Source organism: Cherax quadricarinatus, chromosome 94 (assembly GCF_038502225.1).
Source record: "Cherax quadricarinatus isolate ZL_2023a chromosome 94, ASM3850222v1, whole genome shotgun sequence".
In the NCBI taxonomy this organism is placed as follows: Eukaryota; Metazoa; Arthropoda; class Malacostraca; order Decapoda; family Parastacidae; genus Cherax; species Cherax quadricarinatus.
This window is the reverse complement of record NC_091385.1, coordinates 14046027-14063997: the sequence shown is the minus strand read 5'-3', so window position 1 is coordinate 14063997 and position 17971 is coordinate 14046027. Positions and strand designations below refer to the sequence as shown.

The 17971-nt window shown below is 41.6% G+C and overlaps 1 pseudogene; it reads right to left on the bottom strand.

Annotated features, from left to right (window-relative positions):
• The window catches only part of LOC128700887 (zinc finger protein 84-like), a 299564-nt pseudogene that overhangs the window by 104070 nt on the left and 177523 nt on the right, over window positions 1-17971 (bottom strand).

The following is a 17971-nucleotide window of genomic DNA, read 5'->3' as shown; positions in this document are numbered from 1 at the left end:
GGTCTGAGGAATTAGACCTATTGGCCTCCTTCCTCAGACCGAACCTAATTACCCCCAATCCCCCCTTCCCTATACCATCCAACCCCTTTTTCCTTTCCTCCTCCTCTCCACCCCTCCCTTTTGCCCTTCCTCTTTTTGACCTTTGGGATTTTTCCCACAGGCGCACTAGTTCCTAGGTAGGGGAAAGGGTACCGGGGTCCATCCCATTCCATTGAGGTTCTTGGCGGTGGCATAGTTTGCCGTGGAATCTGGATCGCCCGTGGATGCCCTGATTCCTCTCTGGTATCCCGGAGGGTGGCTTTGGGTGTCTTTCGGGCGATGGGTGTATCTCTGGAAGCCACCTTTCAGATTCTGGTGGTGGTGGCCGAAGGAGGTATGCTTTGTGGTGGATATCTGGCCACCCTCTCTTTTGTCCACTGAGGTAGCTCGACAGATGTGAGGTTGCTATCCTGGATTGCTGGTTTACTGGCATGAAGGGTAGGGTATGGCACGGGTTTCATGCTGCATCTGCACTACTTGCAGTGCTGAGGTCCTCTTCAGCATGGAGGGAGATTTCTGGCCCTTTCATTCCTCCTAGGAACTACCCCTCCCTGGTCCCCCCTTTTTTTATTTTTATTTTTATTTTCTTTCTTTTTTTTTCTTAAAAACAAAATGAAAAAAGTAACCTAACCATGGAGTACCTGATCCATGACCCCGCTACCCCTGGGCCCCTTTTTGTTACTGCACCCCATTCTGACCTTGCCTCGTCTTTTGGCCACTCTTCGGACACTCTTGAGGCCCCTGTACCTCTTGCTGGTGCTGTTTCGTCACTCACTTCAGGTGCTGAGGTTTCGACTGACTCCTTCGATTTGTCTGACCTCCGCTATCCTTTGACTATGCTTCCGGCCTCTCCCTCTATGGTGTGGTGATTTTCGAATTGCCAGCCCATCCCACGTCGGACCGACTCTGGTCCCAATTCTAAACACCAACAACAATCTCCTGATGATGTTACTTTGTTACCTTCCCATTCTACTCAGAAAAGAGCAACACGTCATGCACTTCCTCTCCACACTCAGTTGTGGACCATACAATGGACTAAATTCTTTACTTTAAGACCGACTTCTTCTACTGCCTATCTTTCTGACCATAGTATTGGCAAAGCACTCCTATGCCATGTTGGTAGAGATATTTCCTTTCATGCTCTTAAGAGTGGTATGTGCATCATCACAGTCCAGAATTCTACCCAAGTTCATGATACTTCTCTCCTTTCACATATGTATACTATTCCTATCACTATCGAAAAACATCATTCTTTCAATTCTTGTAGTGGTACTGTTATTCTGCCCCATACCATAGTCCAACATAATTTCCAGACATGTGGCCATGACATTCTCGAACAGCTGGAACTCCAAGATCTCCCAATTCTCAAGATAGACACTTATGTTCTTCCTGCCCAGGGCAAAGACGATACCCTTGCAATGTGGCTCGTTTAACTTTTGACAGCCATGAACTCCCATCCTCTGTTTATGTAGCAGGACGTCGGTTACAAGTTCGAAGGTGATCACTACACCGCAACAGTGTAGGAATTGCTGGCAATTTGGCCACCCAGCAAAATATTCCATATCTATAGCCGAATGCCCAGTCTGTTGCAGTCGACCTCCCTCTTGCCTTGTCATGAGCCTCACTCACCCTTCGTACTCTCGCCGTTGCCAGGTCTACTTAAATGAGCGGGAAATTCGTTACCTCAAAAAGGCAGAAGGTCTCCCTTATGCTATGGCAGTTTCTCATCTCTGCCTCCAAGTGAGACTACCCTGTGTTTTTTATTCTCGTATTTCAAAACATCCCCCCACTTCTGGGGTCCCAACTTCTGCAGCCTCCTCTGCGGTTGCCAGTCCCATAGTCACTCCTGTATCTAATTCTTTTGCTGTCGAGGGCTCAGACATTCCTACTTCAACACCTCAGTCTTTTCTCACTTCTTCTTGTTCTCCCTCACAAACCCTGGTATCGACAAGACCTCGTACAACACCTCCCAATCGTCCCTCTACTTCTAAGAAGTCCAAAAACTCTCCTTTAACACCTCCTTCCCTTCATCCACCTCCACATTTTACCTTCCCAGTTTCTGTACCTGGGTCTTCCCCTTTCACTGGCTCTGTTACAATTGTGGAGATTCATCCTCCTCCTCGTACTGTGCCTTCCTCCCCTGTCCCTTTCCAAGTTTCTTCCTCTTCTGCCACCTTCCAAGTCTCTGCCTCTTCTGTCCCCTCCCACACTTCTTCAGTTCCCTCCACCCTTTTGCCCCCCCCACCTTGGTACAGCCCGTTAGAGTTCCGATCTTTACTCAGACTCCTCCTCCTTCCATCTCCGATATTGTCTCCCATACGACGACTCTGAACTCCCAGAAACACTTGAAGCAATCTCTGAATATGTTGCAGAGACCAAACCATCAATGGACACTGATCCATCCTCTGTTCCTTCACTTTCCTCTCCTCCATCTGCGCAACTCCTTTCTTCACAGCGCACCTTTCCTTCACTGCTTGAACGTTTTCCACTGCCACCGCATGTGGACTTTTCTAATCCCTCTAGTCCGTAAGTACCCTCACCTGTGGATTTCTAGTATCTTTATCATTGTCAATCATGACCTATTTACAGTGGAATATACACGGCCTCGGGTAATCGAGGTGAGCTTCAGACGTTGCTTTCCCAATTTTCCCCTGTTGGTGTTTGCTTACAAGAACCAAAATTACACCCTGCTGTTATCTATCACATCTCAGGCTATAATTTATTGTATTCTTTGGATCCTTTTCCTAATGGGACCTTCAATGAAAGTGCCTTTCTTCTATGCACTGATATTCCATACCATCAGCTATTTGTTCATACTTCGCTGCATTACACAGCAGCCCGTATCCACCTGCATAGGTGGTATACACTGTTCTTTGTATCTCTCTCCTCGAGCATTATCTATTCCGGATATTGCCTTTCTTGTTTCGTCATTACCGCCACCACTTCTGTTACTTGGCGATTTCCTCTGGGGGGTCTCACTGTGATTCCCGTGGCATTCAGCTAGAGGCTTTTCTTGCTTCCCACCCCCTCCATGTTTTAAATACAGGTACACCCATTTTGATCCTCATACTCATACACTGTCTTGCATCGATCTCTCAGTCTGCTCTTCCTCCACCACACTAGACTTTACCTGGTCTGTTCTCCCAGATTTACATGACAGTGATCATTTTCCAATCATTCTTACTTCCCCTTCATATCACCACCTCTTCGTAACCCACGCTGGCAATTTGATTGGGCAAATTGGGACCTTTACTCACAACTAACTGTTTTTAGTGAAGTTCCTTCTTCATCCATTTATTTATTTATTTTTTTATTTATTTATTTATTTATTTATTTGAACATACAGAGATACAAAGAAATACAGGTAAGACCTCTTCTCATCCTCACTTTTAACTACAGCTTCTCATTCTATATCCCAAACCTCGGGCAGGCATTCTCAGAAATGCGTGCCATGGTGGTCTCTTGCTTGTGCTCGTGCAGTATGTTTGAAACGCGCTGCGTGGGGCAGGTGCCGGTACAATAGAACCACTGAGAGACATCTTGATTTTAAGCTGTGTCATCCATGATGCTAAACACACTTGCTGGTGAGATTATGTCTCCACCATCACCTATGCTTCCTCTATGAGTGCAGTCTGGAAAAAAGTACGGAAACTGAGTGGTAAATATTCTCCTGACCCGACTCCTGTTCTGCAGGTTGCAGGTGTTAATATAGTAAACCCTGTAGATGTTGCCATTGAAATTGGCAATTGTCTGGTCCATATTTCTCTGGGGCTCCATCTCTGCCCTTCGTTTCTTTCCTCAAAGTCTGCCAGAGAGTTAGCACCCTTGGACTTTTCTTCTCTCAGAGAAGAACAGTATAATGTGCCTTTTACACTGCAGGAACTGGAGGCAACACTCTCAGCTTGCCAATCATCAACAGCTGGGCCCAACGACATTCATATTTGTATGTTACAACATTTACATAAGTCAGCCCTTGCAGTCCTCTTACACCTTTCAATCTTATTTGGTCACAAGGAGTTCTTCCACAGCTGTGGAAATCTGCCATTGTTCTCCCTTTCCGCAAACTGGGTACTACGGGACATGAAGCCTCCCACTATCCCACTATCATCCCATTGCTCTTACCAATGCAGTTTGCAAAGTGATGGAACGTCTGGTAAATAGGTGTTTCATGTGGTACTTAGAGACACAAAACAGTCTCTCCACTTGTAAATATGGCTTTCGTAAGGGACGTTCTACCATAGACCCCTTACTTTGGATACATATGTTTGTAATGCCTTTGCGAATAACCACTCAGTTATTGCCATATTTTTTGACCTTGAGAAGGCATATGACACAACGTGGAGGTATAATGTTTTGCCCCAAGCCCCCTCCTTAGGCCTCGGAGGCAATCTACCATCTTTCCTTAAGAACTTTTTAACTGACAGACATTTCCGTGTTTGAGTCAATAATGTGCTCTCCCCAGACTTTATCCAAGCTGAAGGTGTCCCTCAGGGATGTGTTCTGAGCACAACACTTTTTCTCCTTGCTATAAATGATTTTGCCTCTGTTCTTCCATCCAATATTTGGTCATCACTCTATGTCGATGACTTCGCTATTGCTTGTGCAGGCACTGACTGTCACCTCATTACAGTTTCTCTCCAACATGCAGTCGACCTTGTTTTCAATTGGGCCACCACACATGGGTTTAAATTTTCCAGTACCAAAACTCACCAAATTATTTTCACTGAACGCTCTGTCATCTCCGATCATCCTTTGTACCTCTATGGCTCCCGTATCCCTGAACGTGATACAATCAGGTTTCTAGACCTTCTCTTTGACTGTAGGTTATCCTGGAAACCTCACATTGCCTCTCTAAAGGCAACTTGTCACAGCCGGCTGAACCTTCTTAAGACCCTTGCTCATCTTTCATTGGGAGCTGATCATCGAACTCTCCTTTGCCTACATTCAGCCCTCATTTTATTGAAACTCGATTATGGTGACCAGATCTATTCATCGGCCTCTCCTGCTACTGTCTCTAGCCTTAACCCCATCCATCACCAAGGATTACATTTATGCCTTAGTGCTTTTTGCTCTTCCCCTTTTGAGGACCTCTATGCAGAACTGAATGAATGTTCCATCCTTGTCTGATTGCCCTGATGCCCATTGCCTTCGCTACTATGTGCGCTCTCATGATCTCCGCAATCCTTCCATTTATAGAATGGTCACTGATATAAGTAGATATTCTTTATTTGTTCGCCGCCCCTGTTTGCTCCATCCCTTCTCTCTTCACCTATATTCATTCTTGTCTTCCTTTCAGTTACCACCTTTATATGTTCATATAGCATCTCACTTTTCCCTACCCCCCTGGGAAGTTCCAGCTGTTTGGGTCTTTCTCACTCCCTTGCTCAAAAGCCCAACTGCCCACGGTGGCTTCCCGCTCTCTTTTTCTTGACCACTTCCACTATCATTCTCATGCCATCGCCATGTACACAGATGGTTCTAACTCTTCTTAAAGAGTTGGATTTGCAGCAGTGTTTCTGGACAGCATTTTGCAAGGGCATTTACTATCTTCGACTAGCATTTTTACTGTTGAATTGTATGCCATTCTTGCAGCACTTATTCGTATCGCATCTAAGCCTGTGTCATCATTTGTGTTTGTCTCAGTATCCTCAGTGCTCTACAGGCTATACGGAAATTTGATACACCTCACCCCCTAGTTCTCCATATCAAACTTTGGCTACGCCATGTCTCTACCACGCATGAAGATATTGTTTTTTGTTGGGTCCCTGGTCATGTTGATGTACAGGGCAATGAACAAGCAGACACTGCTGCATGGTCAGCAGTACATGACCTACCAATTTCATATAGAGGTGTTCCATATCCTGACTATTTTGCTGCAATAGCTACCCACCTTCGCACCTGTTGGCAACAACGTTGGTCTGCTCTGCTCAATAACAAACTTTGTTCTATTAAACCGAGTATAGGTTACTGGCCGTCTTCTTGTCACCAGTGTCGAGGTTGGGAGACTACTCTCTCCCGCCTTCGAATTGGCCATACTCGTCTTACTCATGGGCATCTCATGGAGAGGCACCCTGCTCCTCTCTGTGAGAATTGTCAGGTTCCATTATTGGTCAGCCACATTCTGTTAGACTGCCCACTTTATCAACGAGCAGAATTTCCTCCAACGTCGTCTCTGCTCTACTACTCTCTCTTTACCTTCCCTTCTCGCTGATGGACCCACCTTTCATCCAGACTCTCTCATTGACTTTTTGACAACTGACTTACTCCACAAACTCTGATGATACCTTCAGCCCTTTCTGCCTCAATCTTTTGCTACCCCCTACCCCCACACTATCCCCTGCCCCGCTGTTTTCTATAACCTACTAATCATCCCTCTCCCCTTCTGCTGCCCGTTACCCTTGCTTCCTTCCCTACCCTGCAGTGCTGTATAGCCCTTGTGGCTTAGCCCTACTTTTTGATTATAATAATAATGTGTAGCCCTTGTGGCTTAGTGCTTCTTTTTGATTATAATATTAATAATCACCACAACAATGTAAAAATTGCTGGTGCTTCTGCTACTCAGCTAAATATTGTAGGTTCATGGTAGAATGCCCAGTCTGTGGTGCTGCCGACCATACAAATACATCCTGCCTCCCTCCTGCCATAACTGTAATTATGCTCACACGGCTTATTCATTCCACTACCATGTTTACTTAAAAGAATGAGAAATCCGCTGTCTCAAAGAGAGAAAGGGTTTCACTTTCACCATGATGGTCTCAACTCTCCACCTCCAAGGGAGACTTCCATGACACTGATCCACCTCTTCTCTGTCTGCAGAACTTCTTTCTTCAGTGTTCTAATCCGGACTAATCTGGGACTAATCTCAGCGGCAGCGGCAACAGGAACCTTGTCCTCTATTTTTACTTCTACCTGAGGTTCCCAGCAGCCCAGTGATGACCTAATCAAGACTCGCATAACACTAACATGTGTGGATACCCAGAATGATATAAAGCAACTGCAGAAATCACCCAAAAGTTCACAAATTTACCAACTAATAGGACTCGTACTAGCAACTCCTACCCCGCTGCCACTGAAGTGATACTCCAAAACACCCATCACCCATCGCCTACTATTCACCCGAAGCCACAGCCAATGGACAAGGGTCAGAACAATAAAAGAAGATCCAGTAACCAGCTAAGGACTCCTAACATCAAAGGTGAGAGCAGTAATAACACGAGGAAAACTTGTGGTACTGCCAGCCAGGACACAACCCTCATCACCCACCGGCACCACCACAACACACGACAGACAACAAACATGGCCGCCGCTACAGTCCAAGATAACTCCTTCCCAGTATTTGATGTCAAGAAGATCACCGACCCAGAAATAGCTAAACTCCTTATGATTCAGAATCAAACGATCACCAAACTAACTCAGGAAATGCAGGAACTAAAGGCTAGCAATGCAGATTACCTCAACAAGATCACTGCTCTAGAACATAAACTAGACACTCTAGAACAACAAAGCAACACCCACACCCGGTCCCTAGACACCATCAACACTCTAAAAGACCAAGTCACCCTACTCACTACCAACATTACAGAGGAAAGATCAAGAGTGGACCAACAACTTGCCAATGTCATAACCAACTTCCAAGACCATAATGACCAACAGCAGCTATCTGACGCTGTTGTAGTTAACAGCAAACATCTCCCAGCCACAGTCACCCAAGAGACCTGCATGGAGACCACCCTACAGCTTATCAAGGACCACCTTCGCCTTAACATACGTAGTGATGACCTAAAGGATTGCAAACTGATGGGCTACCAAGCAGGTAAAAAAACAGTGCTGTTAAAATTCCAAACTAGCCTACAAAGAAACAACCTACTAAAAACATCTATTTCTATGAAAACTGATGTTTACGTCAATGAGTGCCTTACTAAAACGAGACAAAACCTTCTTTATCGGCTAAGAAAATTGCGCTATGCCCAAAAAATCCACCAGTGCTTTGTGAGGGATGGAAAAATCGCAGTTAGGAAACAGCCCACTGGGAAGAGATACTTCATCTCCACAGAACATGACCTTAAAACATTCTTAAGTGAGGCTGGACTAACAGAATCAGAGTAAAGTGCAGATAATGCCCATAGTCCACAGTTAGTGTTATATTGTCATAAATTTGTGCCCCCCTAAAATTCTAATACCCCAACTACTTTTAATTGTCATTGTTGTATTCAACGACCATTCTACCTCATAGTCTTAAGTGTGTTTTTATCTACAGAATCTATCTCCTTTTTTACAACTTACCACATCACTGTTCTATCTTATTTTATTATAAACTAACCATAACTTGTCTTCAATAATTCTACCTCACTTTAAAAAATACTCAATTGCCCAATTTTATTCTAAATCCCTATTATTGCCCAATTTTACTTTAAACTATATTGATCAAACTTAATGTAAACTACTTTTATTGACCATTTTTATTCCATACTTTTTTAAACTAGTATTTTCAACTACAACTTTTATATTATCCTGTCTACCATCTTACTAGCATATTATAACCAAGTCATTGCCATTTTTATTTTTATCATTTTTTTTATTATTATTTTGCTACCTTAATTTGTGTATTTTATCCAGTCAATTTAAATCTAATTATAATCTAATTCTTGTAAACAACTTATATAAGACCTTAGTGCAATTACAATTGAGAGTCTTGTTCCTTTATTATATTATTAGATTAATCACAGTTTTACTCTAGCTCATTCTAGCTCAATACATAGTCATTACCAAATTCACTATACTAGACCATAGTGCAATTACTAGTGAGAGACTGGTGCTATTTGTAATTTGTATTTTTATATTATTAGACTAAACCTAGTTGTACTATAGCTCTTTCTACCTCAATACATAGTCAATAGCAAATTCACTATATTAGACCATAGTGCAATTACTAGTGAGAGACTGGTGCTATTTTTAATTTGTATTTTTATATTATTAGATTAAATTCAGTTGTACCATAGCTCATTCTAACTCAATACATAGTCAATACCAAATTCACTATATTAGACCATAGTGCAATTACTAGTGAGAGACTAGTGCTATTTTTAATTTGTATTTTTATATTATTAGATTAAACCTATTGTACTTTAGCTCATTCTAGCTCAAAACATAGACTCCACAAAAGTCATTATTAGACCTTAGTGCAATTACAAGTGAGAGTCTTGTTCTATTTTTAATTTGTATTTTTATATTACTAGTTTATACCTAGTTGTACTTTAGTTCATTCCAGCACAACACATAGACAACATCAACTTCATTATGTGTAGTAGTGACTATACCCTACATGACCAAAATACTCTAGCTATATACTTGTCCAAACTTCCTACCACTACAGATATCAGTACTAGAACTCAACACACAACTCAGGATATAAATAACCATAATTTAAACCTAGAAGATGATTGATCACGTTGACCCTGATCTAAACCTCCATAATCTGACACCCAATCAAAACCTATTGGAAAGTAACTGCCTTTATTACACAGCATCACAAGCCACCACTATCCTAAACAATGCTAAAAGTCTATCAGTACTTAACTACAACATCAGTTCCTTAAGCAAACACTATGATGACCTCCTAGCACTCCCTGAATCACTAAAGACACCCTTTTCCTGCATTATTCTTACTGAGACCTGGCTTAAACAGGACACAATAGATATCTACCCTCTACCAGGATACACAGCAATTCACAACTGCAGACCAAACCAAGTTGGGGGTGGTATTGCAATCTATTACTCTAACCAATTATCTTGTCTTAGCACCACTTGCTTTAGTGATGAATATGGGGAATACATTTTTGCTAATTTTACTGTAAAAAACCGTAAGACGCCTATAACAATCGGTGCCATTTACCGGATACCTCACACAAACATCCCAAATTTCAGTGAGAAATTAAAGTCACTAATAACAAACAGACAAATGAATAAGCACCACCTTCTCTTAGCTGGAGATTTCAACATCAACCTTGGCTTACTAGATGATCAGCCTGTAACTGATTTCATCAACAATAAGAACAACACACTTCTCATACCAACAAAAACTAAACCAACCAGGCTCACTGAGACAAGTGCAACCATAATAGACCACATATGGACCAATATACTAGCCCCCCTTAAATCAGGGATAATCACAGATAGCACTACAGACCACTACCCTACCTTCCTCCTGACAAACATCAGTAAACCACCACTTGAATACAACAAAGTCTCATTTAGACTCCATGACGAGGCCTCAGTAAGGAAGTTCACAGCTGACCTAGAGACTGTTGATTGGCCTACAGAATTCTCCAAGGCCAATGGTATTGATGACTGGACAGACATTTTTCTTAACAAATTACTTAGACTATACAACAAACATTGTCCTATAAAAACAAAACAGATCACAAACAAACGGCTTGGTTGCCCATGGCTAACCAGCACCATTCTGAAATCCATTGACAAGAAACACCAATATGAAAAGCAATATAGACAGGGCTTAATACACAAAGATACTCTTAAACACTATTCATCAGCTCTCACCAAAGTAATAAAGAAAGCCAAACAATTATACTACTCCAGTAGATTCACAGACACTAGAGGAGATATAAAAAAGACCTGGAAAACACTCTCTCAGATTCTAGGGACCCACAAACTGAGAAAAACCAAGAATATTGTCCTAACTAAACCTAATGAAACACCACTACATCCCACTGACACAGCTAACAAGATAAACGACTTCTTCTCAAACATAGGATCTAATCTCGCCAGTAAAATCCCACATACCAATGCCCATGCCGGGGACTACCTAGATGGGAATTTCCCTAATTCCTTCTATCTTGCACCAACTGAGCCCACGGAAGTCATTGCGATTATAAAGTCACTTAAAAATAACTCTGGGAATCTGTCTCATGTCCCACCTTTACTGTACAAGCGAGCGGCCCATGTGCTTTTGCATGCAATTTCATTACTTTTTAACAAGTCACTAGAGACTAGCACCTTCTCGAAACTACTCAAGATGGCAAGGGTTACACCAATACATAAAGGTGGTGACCCTACAGACTTAAACAACTATAGGCCAATATCTAACTTACCATTGCTATCCAAAATCTTTGAGAAACTCGTGCACAGGAGACTGTATTCATTTATAACGGCTCAAAACATACTCAACCCCTGCCAATTTGGATTCAGGAAAAATAAAAGCACTAATGATGCAATCATAAAAATGCTAGATCTGCTTTACACAGTGTTGGAAAATAAGGAATATCCACTAGGAATTTTTATTGACCTAAGAAAAGCTTTTGACACAGTAGACCACGACATCCTACTCCACAAACTTGATCATTACGGTATATGAAGCCATGCGCTTGCTTATTTCAAATCTTACATTACTAATAGGTATCAGTACGTCACCATTAAAGACACAGCATCAGCAACACGGCCACTTGATACTGGAGTTCCGCAGGGAAGTGTCCTTGGTCCCCTGCTCTTCCTCATATACATCAATGACCTTCCAAACGTATCCCAACACCTGAAACTCATTCTCTTTGCTGATGACACGACTTATGTCATCTCTCACCCTAATCTTGCCACCCTCAACACCATTGTGAATGAGGAGCTGATTAAAATATCGACTTGGATGACAGCCAATAAACTTACGCTTAACACTGACAATACCTACTATATTACGTTTGGTAGCAGAGCAGGAGATGCACAAATTAACATTAAGATTGACAACACTCTAATTACCAGATATAATGGGGGAAAATTCCTAGGCTTATACCTTGACAACAACCTGAATTTCAGCACCCATATCCAGCATATAACCAAAAAAGTATCCAAAACGGTTGGGATCCTCTCCAAGATACGATACTACGTGCCGCAAAATGCCCTTCTCACACTATACCACTCACTTATTTATGCATACCTCACCTATGCTATTTGTGCTTGGGGATCAACTGCAGCAACACACCTAAAGCCAATAATAAACCAACAAAAAGCTGCAGTAAGAATAATCACTAAATCCCATCCCTGGCAACACCCCCCCCCACTCTTCATAGACCTAAACTTACTCCCAGTTCAGTACATCCACACTTACTACTGTGCAATCTACATCTACAGGGTCCTTAAACTCTAATATCAACCTTGACCTAAAAAGCTTTCTTGAGAGCTGTGACAGAACTCACAGGCATAACACCAGACACAAACATCTCTACGACATTCCCCGTGTCCGACTAAACCTTTACAAAAATTCAATGTATGTCAAAGGCCCTAAAATCTGGAATACCCTACCTGAGAACTCTAGAACTGCAGACACATTCATCACCTTCAAAACTACCATTAGAAAACATCTTATCTCCCTGATACACCCCGTCAACTAACTACACGAATACCACCTGGTGGTTCACACTTACACTCACTCACTCATTTGACCATAAACAGAAATATTAATCTCAATCTTTAAATAATGAATCCTGTGATACTCCAACACTGAAACTATGTACTGTGCCAAAACAAAAGCATTCACATTGCTAAACTTACAAACTAGTATTTAGTCACTTAGCCATAATACCAACTTACCTCATAATTTGTAATATTTTACAATTAAGAATAAAACTAAGTATGCCCGAAATGCCTAGCCATGCTAAGTGTTCTAGTGGTACACTCTGTAATCAAAATTTTACTACATGTAAACCTCACAATAACCAAATTTCTGTAAACTCAGCATTGTAATCCTTATAGAGAATAAACTTTGAATTGAATTGAATTGAATTTACTGCTCATTCGTTTTCTGCTCCCTCCACATGTACAATTTTCTAACCTTTCTAGTTTGTAGGTGCAGGATTACCAAAACTGTTGTCCAGAGGGCTGAGGAAGGGTTGTTGAGGTGGTTCGAACATGTAGAGAGAATGGAGCGAAACAGAATGACTTCAAGAGTGTATCAGTCTGTAGTGGAAGGAAGGCGGTGTAGGGGTCGGCCTAGGAAAGGTTGGAGGGAGGGGGTAAAGGAGGTTTTGTGTGCAAGGGGCTTGGACTTCCAGCAGGCGTGCGTGAGCGTGTTTGACAGGAGTAAATGGAGACGAATGGTTTTTAATACTTGACGTGCTGTTGGAGTGTGAGCAAAGTAACATTTATGAAGGGGTTCAGGGAAACCGGCAGGCCGGACTTGAGTCCTGGAGATGGGAAGTACAGTGCCTGCACTCTGAAGGAGGGGTGTTAATGTTGCAGTTTAAAAACTGTAGTGTAAAGCACCCTTCTGGCAAGACAGTGATGGAATGAATGATGGTGAAAGTTTTTCTTTTTCGGGCCACCCTGCCTTGGTGGGAATCTTGTATGTATCTTTCTCTTTGCGAATCATAGCTTATTTACAGTGGAATATCTGAGGCCTCATAGCTAACCGGGGTGAACTTCAAGTGTTGCTTTCCCAGTTTATCCTTTGTGTTTATTTACAAGAAAAAAAATTATGCTCTGCTGTTATCCATCCTGTCTCGGGCTATATGATATTATATTCATCAGATACTTTTCCTGTTGGAACCTTCAATGAAAGTGCATTTCTTATTGCACTGGTATACTATACCACCACCTCTTTGCATTACACTGCAGCACACATCTACTTGAATTATTGATACACAGTCTGTTTTTTGTATCTCTCCTAGGGCATTATATATCCAAGATGTTGCATTTCTGGGATCTTCATTACTGCCTCCACTTCTGTTACTCGTCAATTTTAATGCTGACCATTTCCTCAGGGGGTTTCACTGTGACTCTTGTGGCTTTCAGAGGCTCTTCTCTCTTCTTTCCCTCTCCATGTTAAAATACAGGAGCTCCCACCCATTTTGACCCTCATACTCAATCTCTCTTGAATTAATTTCTCAGTTTGCTTTTCAACAACTGCTCTAGACTTTGCCTGCTCTGTACTCCTGGACTTACCATAGAGTACAAATTTATGGAAATACAAAAATCTAGGATTTTAATAATAAAATATTACAAGGTCACCGGTGAAACTTTTGGAAATAAAAAGAGTAGAGTTACGAAACTGCAATATTGTAGAGCTGGTAGAAACTGCAGTATAGTCAACAGAAACAAAACTCCAGTAAACATTCTACCTCCAGTCGCCATACCTTAGCTAATAAGTGATACCATAAAAATTAGTATGGTGTAGTTAGGAACAAAGTGAGGAAAATTAAGTACAGTGATATAGGAAGGACCATCTTAGGGCGTTCATCATCAGTAGAAGGTACTAGAAGTCACCAGTTTCTCCAACATGCAAGCTATACTTTTTGTATCAAACTGAATGTGAGGGAAAAGTTCAACAGATAGGAGTATCAAGAGAGTATATGGTGACAATAGTTTGATTGCCGGCTGCTTGTTAAGGTAGGGTCAGTCTAGCTCCCGCTATCCCCTCCCCTCGCCCCCCTTTCTCCACCCGAAAGGTGACGTGTGGGGCTTGGACCAAACAGTAATCACTTGACTCACAGCTCCCAGCACAACTCTTGGAATGACAGCAAGGGTCATCTGCCAACCAAAGAAACGTGTTGAAGGAGACAGACTGAAGTCCCGAGACGTCACTTTTTGATCTACCTACCTGATTAACTGTAGGCGACAGCAGACAACAACCCCTCATCTTTGTAGTGGTAAAGAACCTGCGTTCCTGTCATCTGGACTGACTATTCAAGGCTATAGACTCTGTGAAGAACTAGTCATTGGGTTGTCACTAAACACCTGTGAACCCCCCACATCATCAGAAATGGCTACAAACTCTACAAGACGGTGTCAACCTCAACCAGACACCCCAGTATAACTGTATATATTAGCGTTGAATTCAAATGGCATTTTTCCATTTCATTTTCCATTTTTCTTTCAAGTAGGATGCACAGTCATCTTTCAATGTTTTATCTTTGCATTACTAAATAACTGAGTGTTTATCTTTGTGAATTATTATTTCTTTTTCTATTCATTAATTTTCCTGAGGAGGAGCCAGCCTTAGTAATACTTACTGAAGTTGTTACAGGGCTGAGTAAGCCTTCACAAGTGGCGACCTTGCCAGGATAAACTCGATTGGATCAAGATTCAACTCCATCTCGAATCTACCATTGGAACTTCAATGCTGCATACCACAGATGGTTACCACCAGCCCTGAGTAATCATTCTCTATGGTAGGACTACAGTACAGGTATTTAAAAGATTTGGTGATTATTATAGTCTCAATTTATTGTAAGTCAAGTCAAGGCAGGATATACTAGTTAATTCTGTCACCTTTATTTTTGAGCTTGAAGCGATTTGGAGGAATAGACTATAGGGACCCAAGATTTTCCAGTTACAAGTTGTTTCATTGAGCTCTATTTTTTATATCAAGGGAACTGTTGTAGGGCACTCTTGATTTCTTGGTGAGAAGATTGTATGGTCAAGAGACCCCATTCTACTTGCTGTTTAGTCGGAGCCAGCATAGAACCCTCCGTTTTCATTCACACATACTGTTTAATCGAAGCAGGGATTGAACCTTCCATTTTCTTTGATATATCCGTTTCACTTTCCCCTGGTAGTTTAAGTTCTTGCAAGTATGGAGGAATACCAGTTTTGGATGAACACAGAGCAAGTTAGGAATAACTGGGAAAAATTTAGAAGCTTTCATTAGCTCTAAGATCCAGGAAAGAGAATGAAAGGAGAAAGAGAACCTTTAGAGAGAGGAGAAGAAGGAGAGAGAGAAAATCGAGAGAGAGGAGAAAAAGGAGAGAGATTGAATTGAAAGAGAAAATCAAGAAAGACAGAAAGAGAAAGAGAGGAGAAAAAAGAGAGTGATAGACTTGATCGTGAGGAGAGAGCTAAAGTATGTGAGGAACAAGGTAGGTTAAGAGAACTTGAGGAAAGAGCAAAAGACAGAGAAGTTGAGGAAAAAGCTAGAGAATGTGAGGAAAAAGCTAGAGAGAATGAACTGCAAGAGAGAAAGATCGCGAGCTCGAAAAATCTCACCTTGAATTAGAGAATAAAAAGTTAACTTTTACACAACAAGAATTAGAGGAAGGAGTAATTGAACATCATGCAGCTAGTGCACATATTCCAACACCTAATTTACCTCCCTTCACAGAGGGTGGAGACATTACTTCATACATTATCAGGTTTGAAAATACCGCTACCCTCTGTGAATGGCCTGCTGACACCTGGGCTACCAGGTTAGGTATGTTAGTTTCAGTACAGCTTTGAATATCTATGCAACTTCGTCGCAGGTTATCATATGTAATTATAACCTACTTAAAAAGGCAATCCTTAAAGCATACCAAAAGACGACTAATTCTTATAGGAAAGATTTCAGATATGCCACCTTACAGCATGGCCAAAACTTTCAGCAGTTACAGGTAACACTCGTTTGTTCGAATTTTGGATAGAGAGCTCAGGAATTGGTCACAGTCATGAATCTCTTACCATCCGTTGTTTCATCAGGTCTAAATGGTTCACAGGTTGGTCTGAAGTCGTACTAGCTCCCATCACTTCTTGCTCCATACTAATAGGTAATGTAAAAGGTGCCATTCTTCCTTCTGAGGTTGACCTTTCATCACCAAAGATGGACATAAGCTTTTCAGATCCTCTTCCTGTAGAGTCAGAGAAGCCCCTCGAAAGTTCAGAGGAGGCAATGTCTCGTGAGATTCATGTTGGATTAAAAACCAGTGATGCTACTCTCGAAAGCGAGGTAGTAGGATCACCGGTTTACTTGTTAGATGAAAGTGAGGATATCGCCTCCGATACTATAAATGTCTTGACTAGGGCTCACACCAAAGCCCAGGCTTCTACTACTGTCCATCCTTTGATTTTCCCTGACTTTAAGCCTTTAGATATATCGAAGGACTCCTTTGTCAATTTACAACGTAATTGCCCTTCTCTTCAAAATTGCCATAATGCAGCTAGACAAAATAAAGTTATCCAAAGGAAAAACTTTTCATATAAATTTGAATATATAAAAGGTATCTTGTATAAGTCAGTATTCAAATTAAATTCATATGAGATAGATTATTCCATCTTAGCTGTTCCAAGTCAATGCAGAGAGACTGTTCTTAAAATGGCTCATGACCTACCAGTGGCCGGACATTTCTCGCATCGTAAAACCTTGAATAAAATTAGGGAAACCTATTTTTGGCCCAAAATGTCCTCAGATATCACTACCTATTGTAGATCGTGTAAAGTTTGCCAACTGTCATCCTCCCGAGGTACCAGGCGAGTACCTATGGTCAAAATGCCAATCATTATTGTACCCTTTGAAAAAGTAGCTATTGACATTGTTGGTCCTTTATCACCACTTTCATCTGGGGGACATAGATATATATTAACATTAGTTGATTATGCTTCTAGTTTCCCTGAAGCTGTACCCTTAAAGACCATAACTACGACAGAGGTGGCTTAAGCCCTTTTATCCATCTTTTCCAGAGTTGGCATCCCTAGAGAAATTTTGTCTGACAGTGGGACACAATTCACATCTGACTTAATGCAACATCTCTACCAACTTCTGGGAGTGAAGCCTCTCTTCACAACACCATATCATCCCAGTTGTAATGGGAGGATTGAGCGCCAGCATTTGGTTCTCAAGTCCATTTTAAGGAAACTTTGCTCCCTTAAACCTAAGGAGTGGCATCGTTTCCTACCCTTTGCTTTGTTTGCCATGAGAGAAGTTCCCAGTGACTCTTTGGGGTTTTCACCTTTTGAACTTCTCTATGGTAGACAGGCCAGAGGTCCATTGTCAATCCTTCATGACTAATGGACTAATGAGGATATAAATGCTGAGGTTCAGTCTTCTTATCAGTTTCTCCTTGACCTTAGATCCAAACTTGAGGAGACCTCTGACATAGTTTCGAAAAACTTAAGCTTATCAATGGACCAGTACAAAACCTATTTTGATATTAAAAGTCAGAGGAGAACTTTTAAAGTAGGG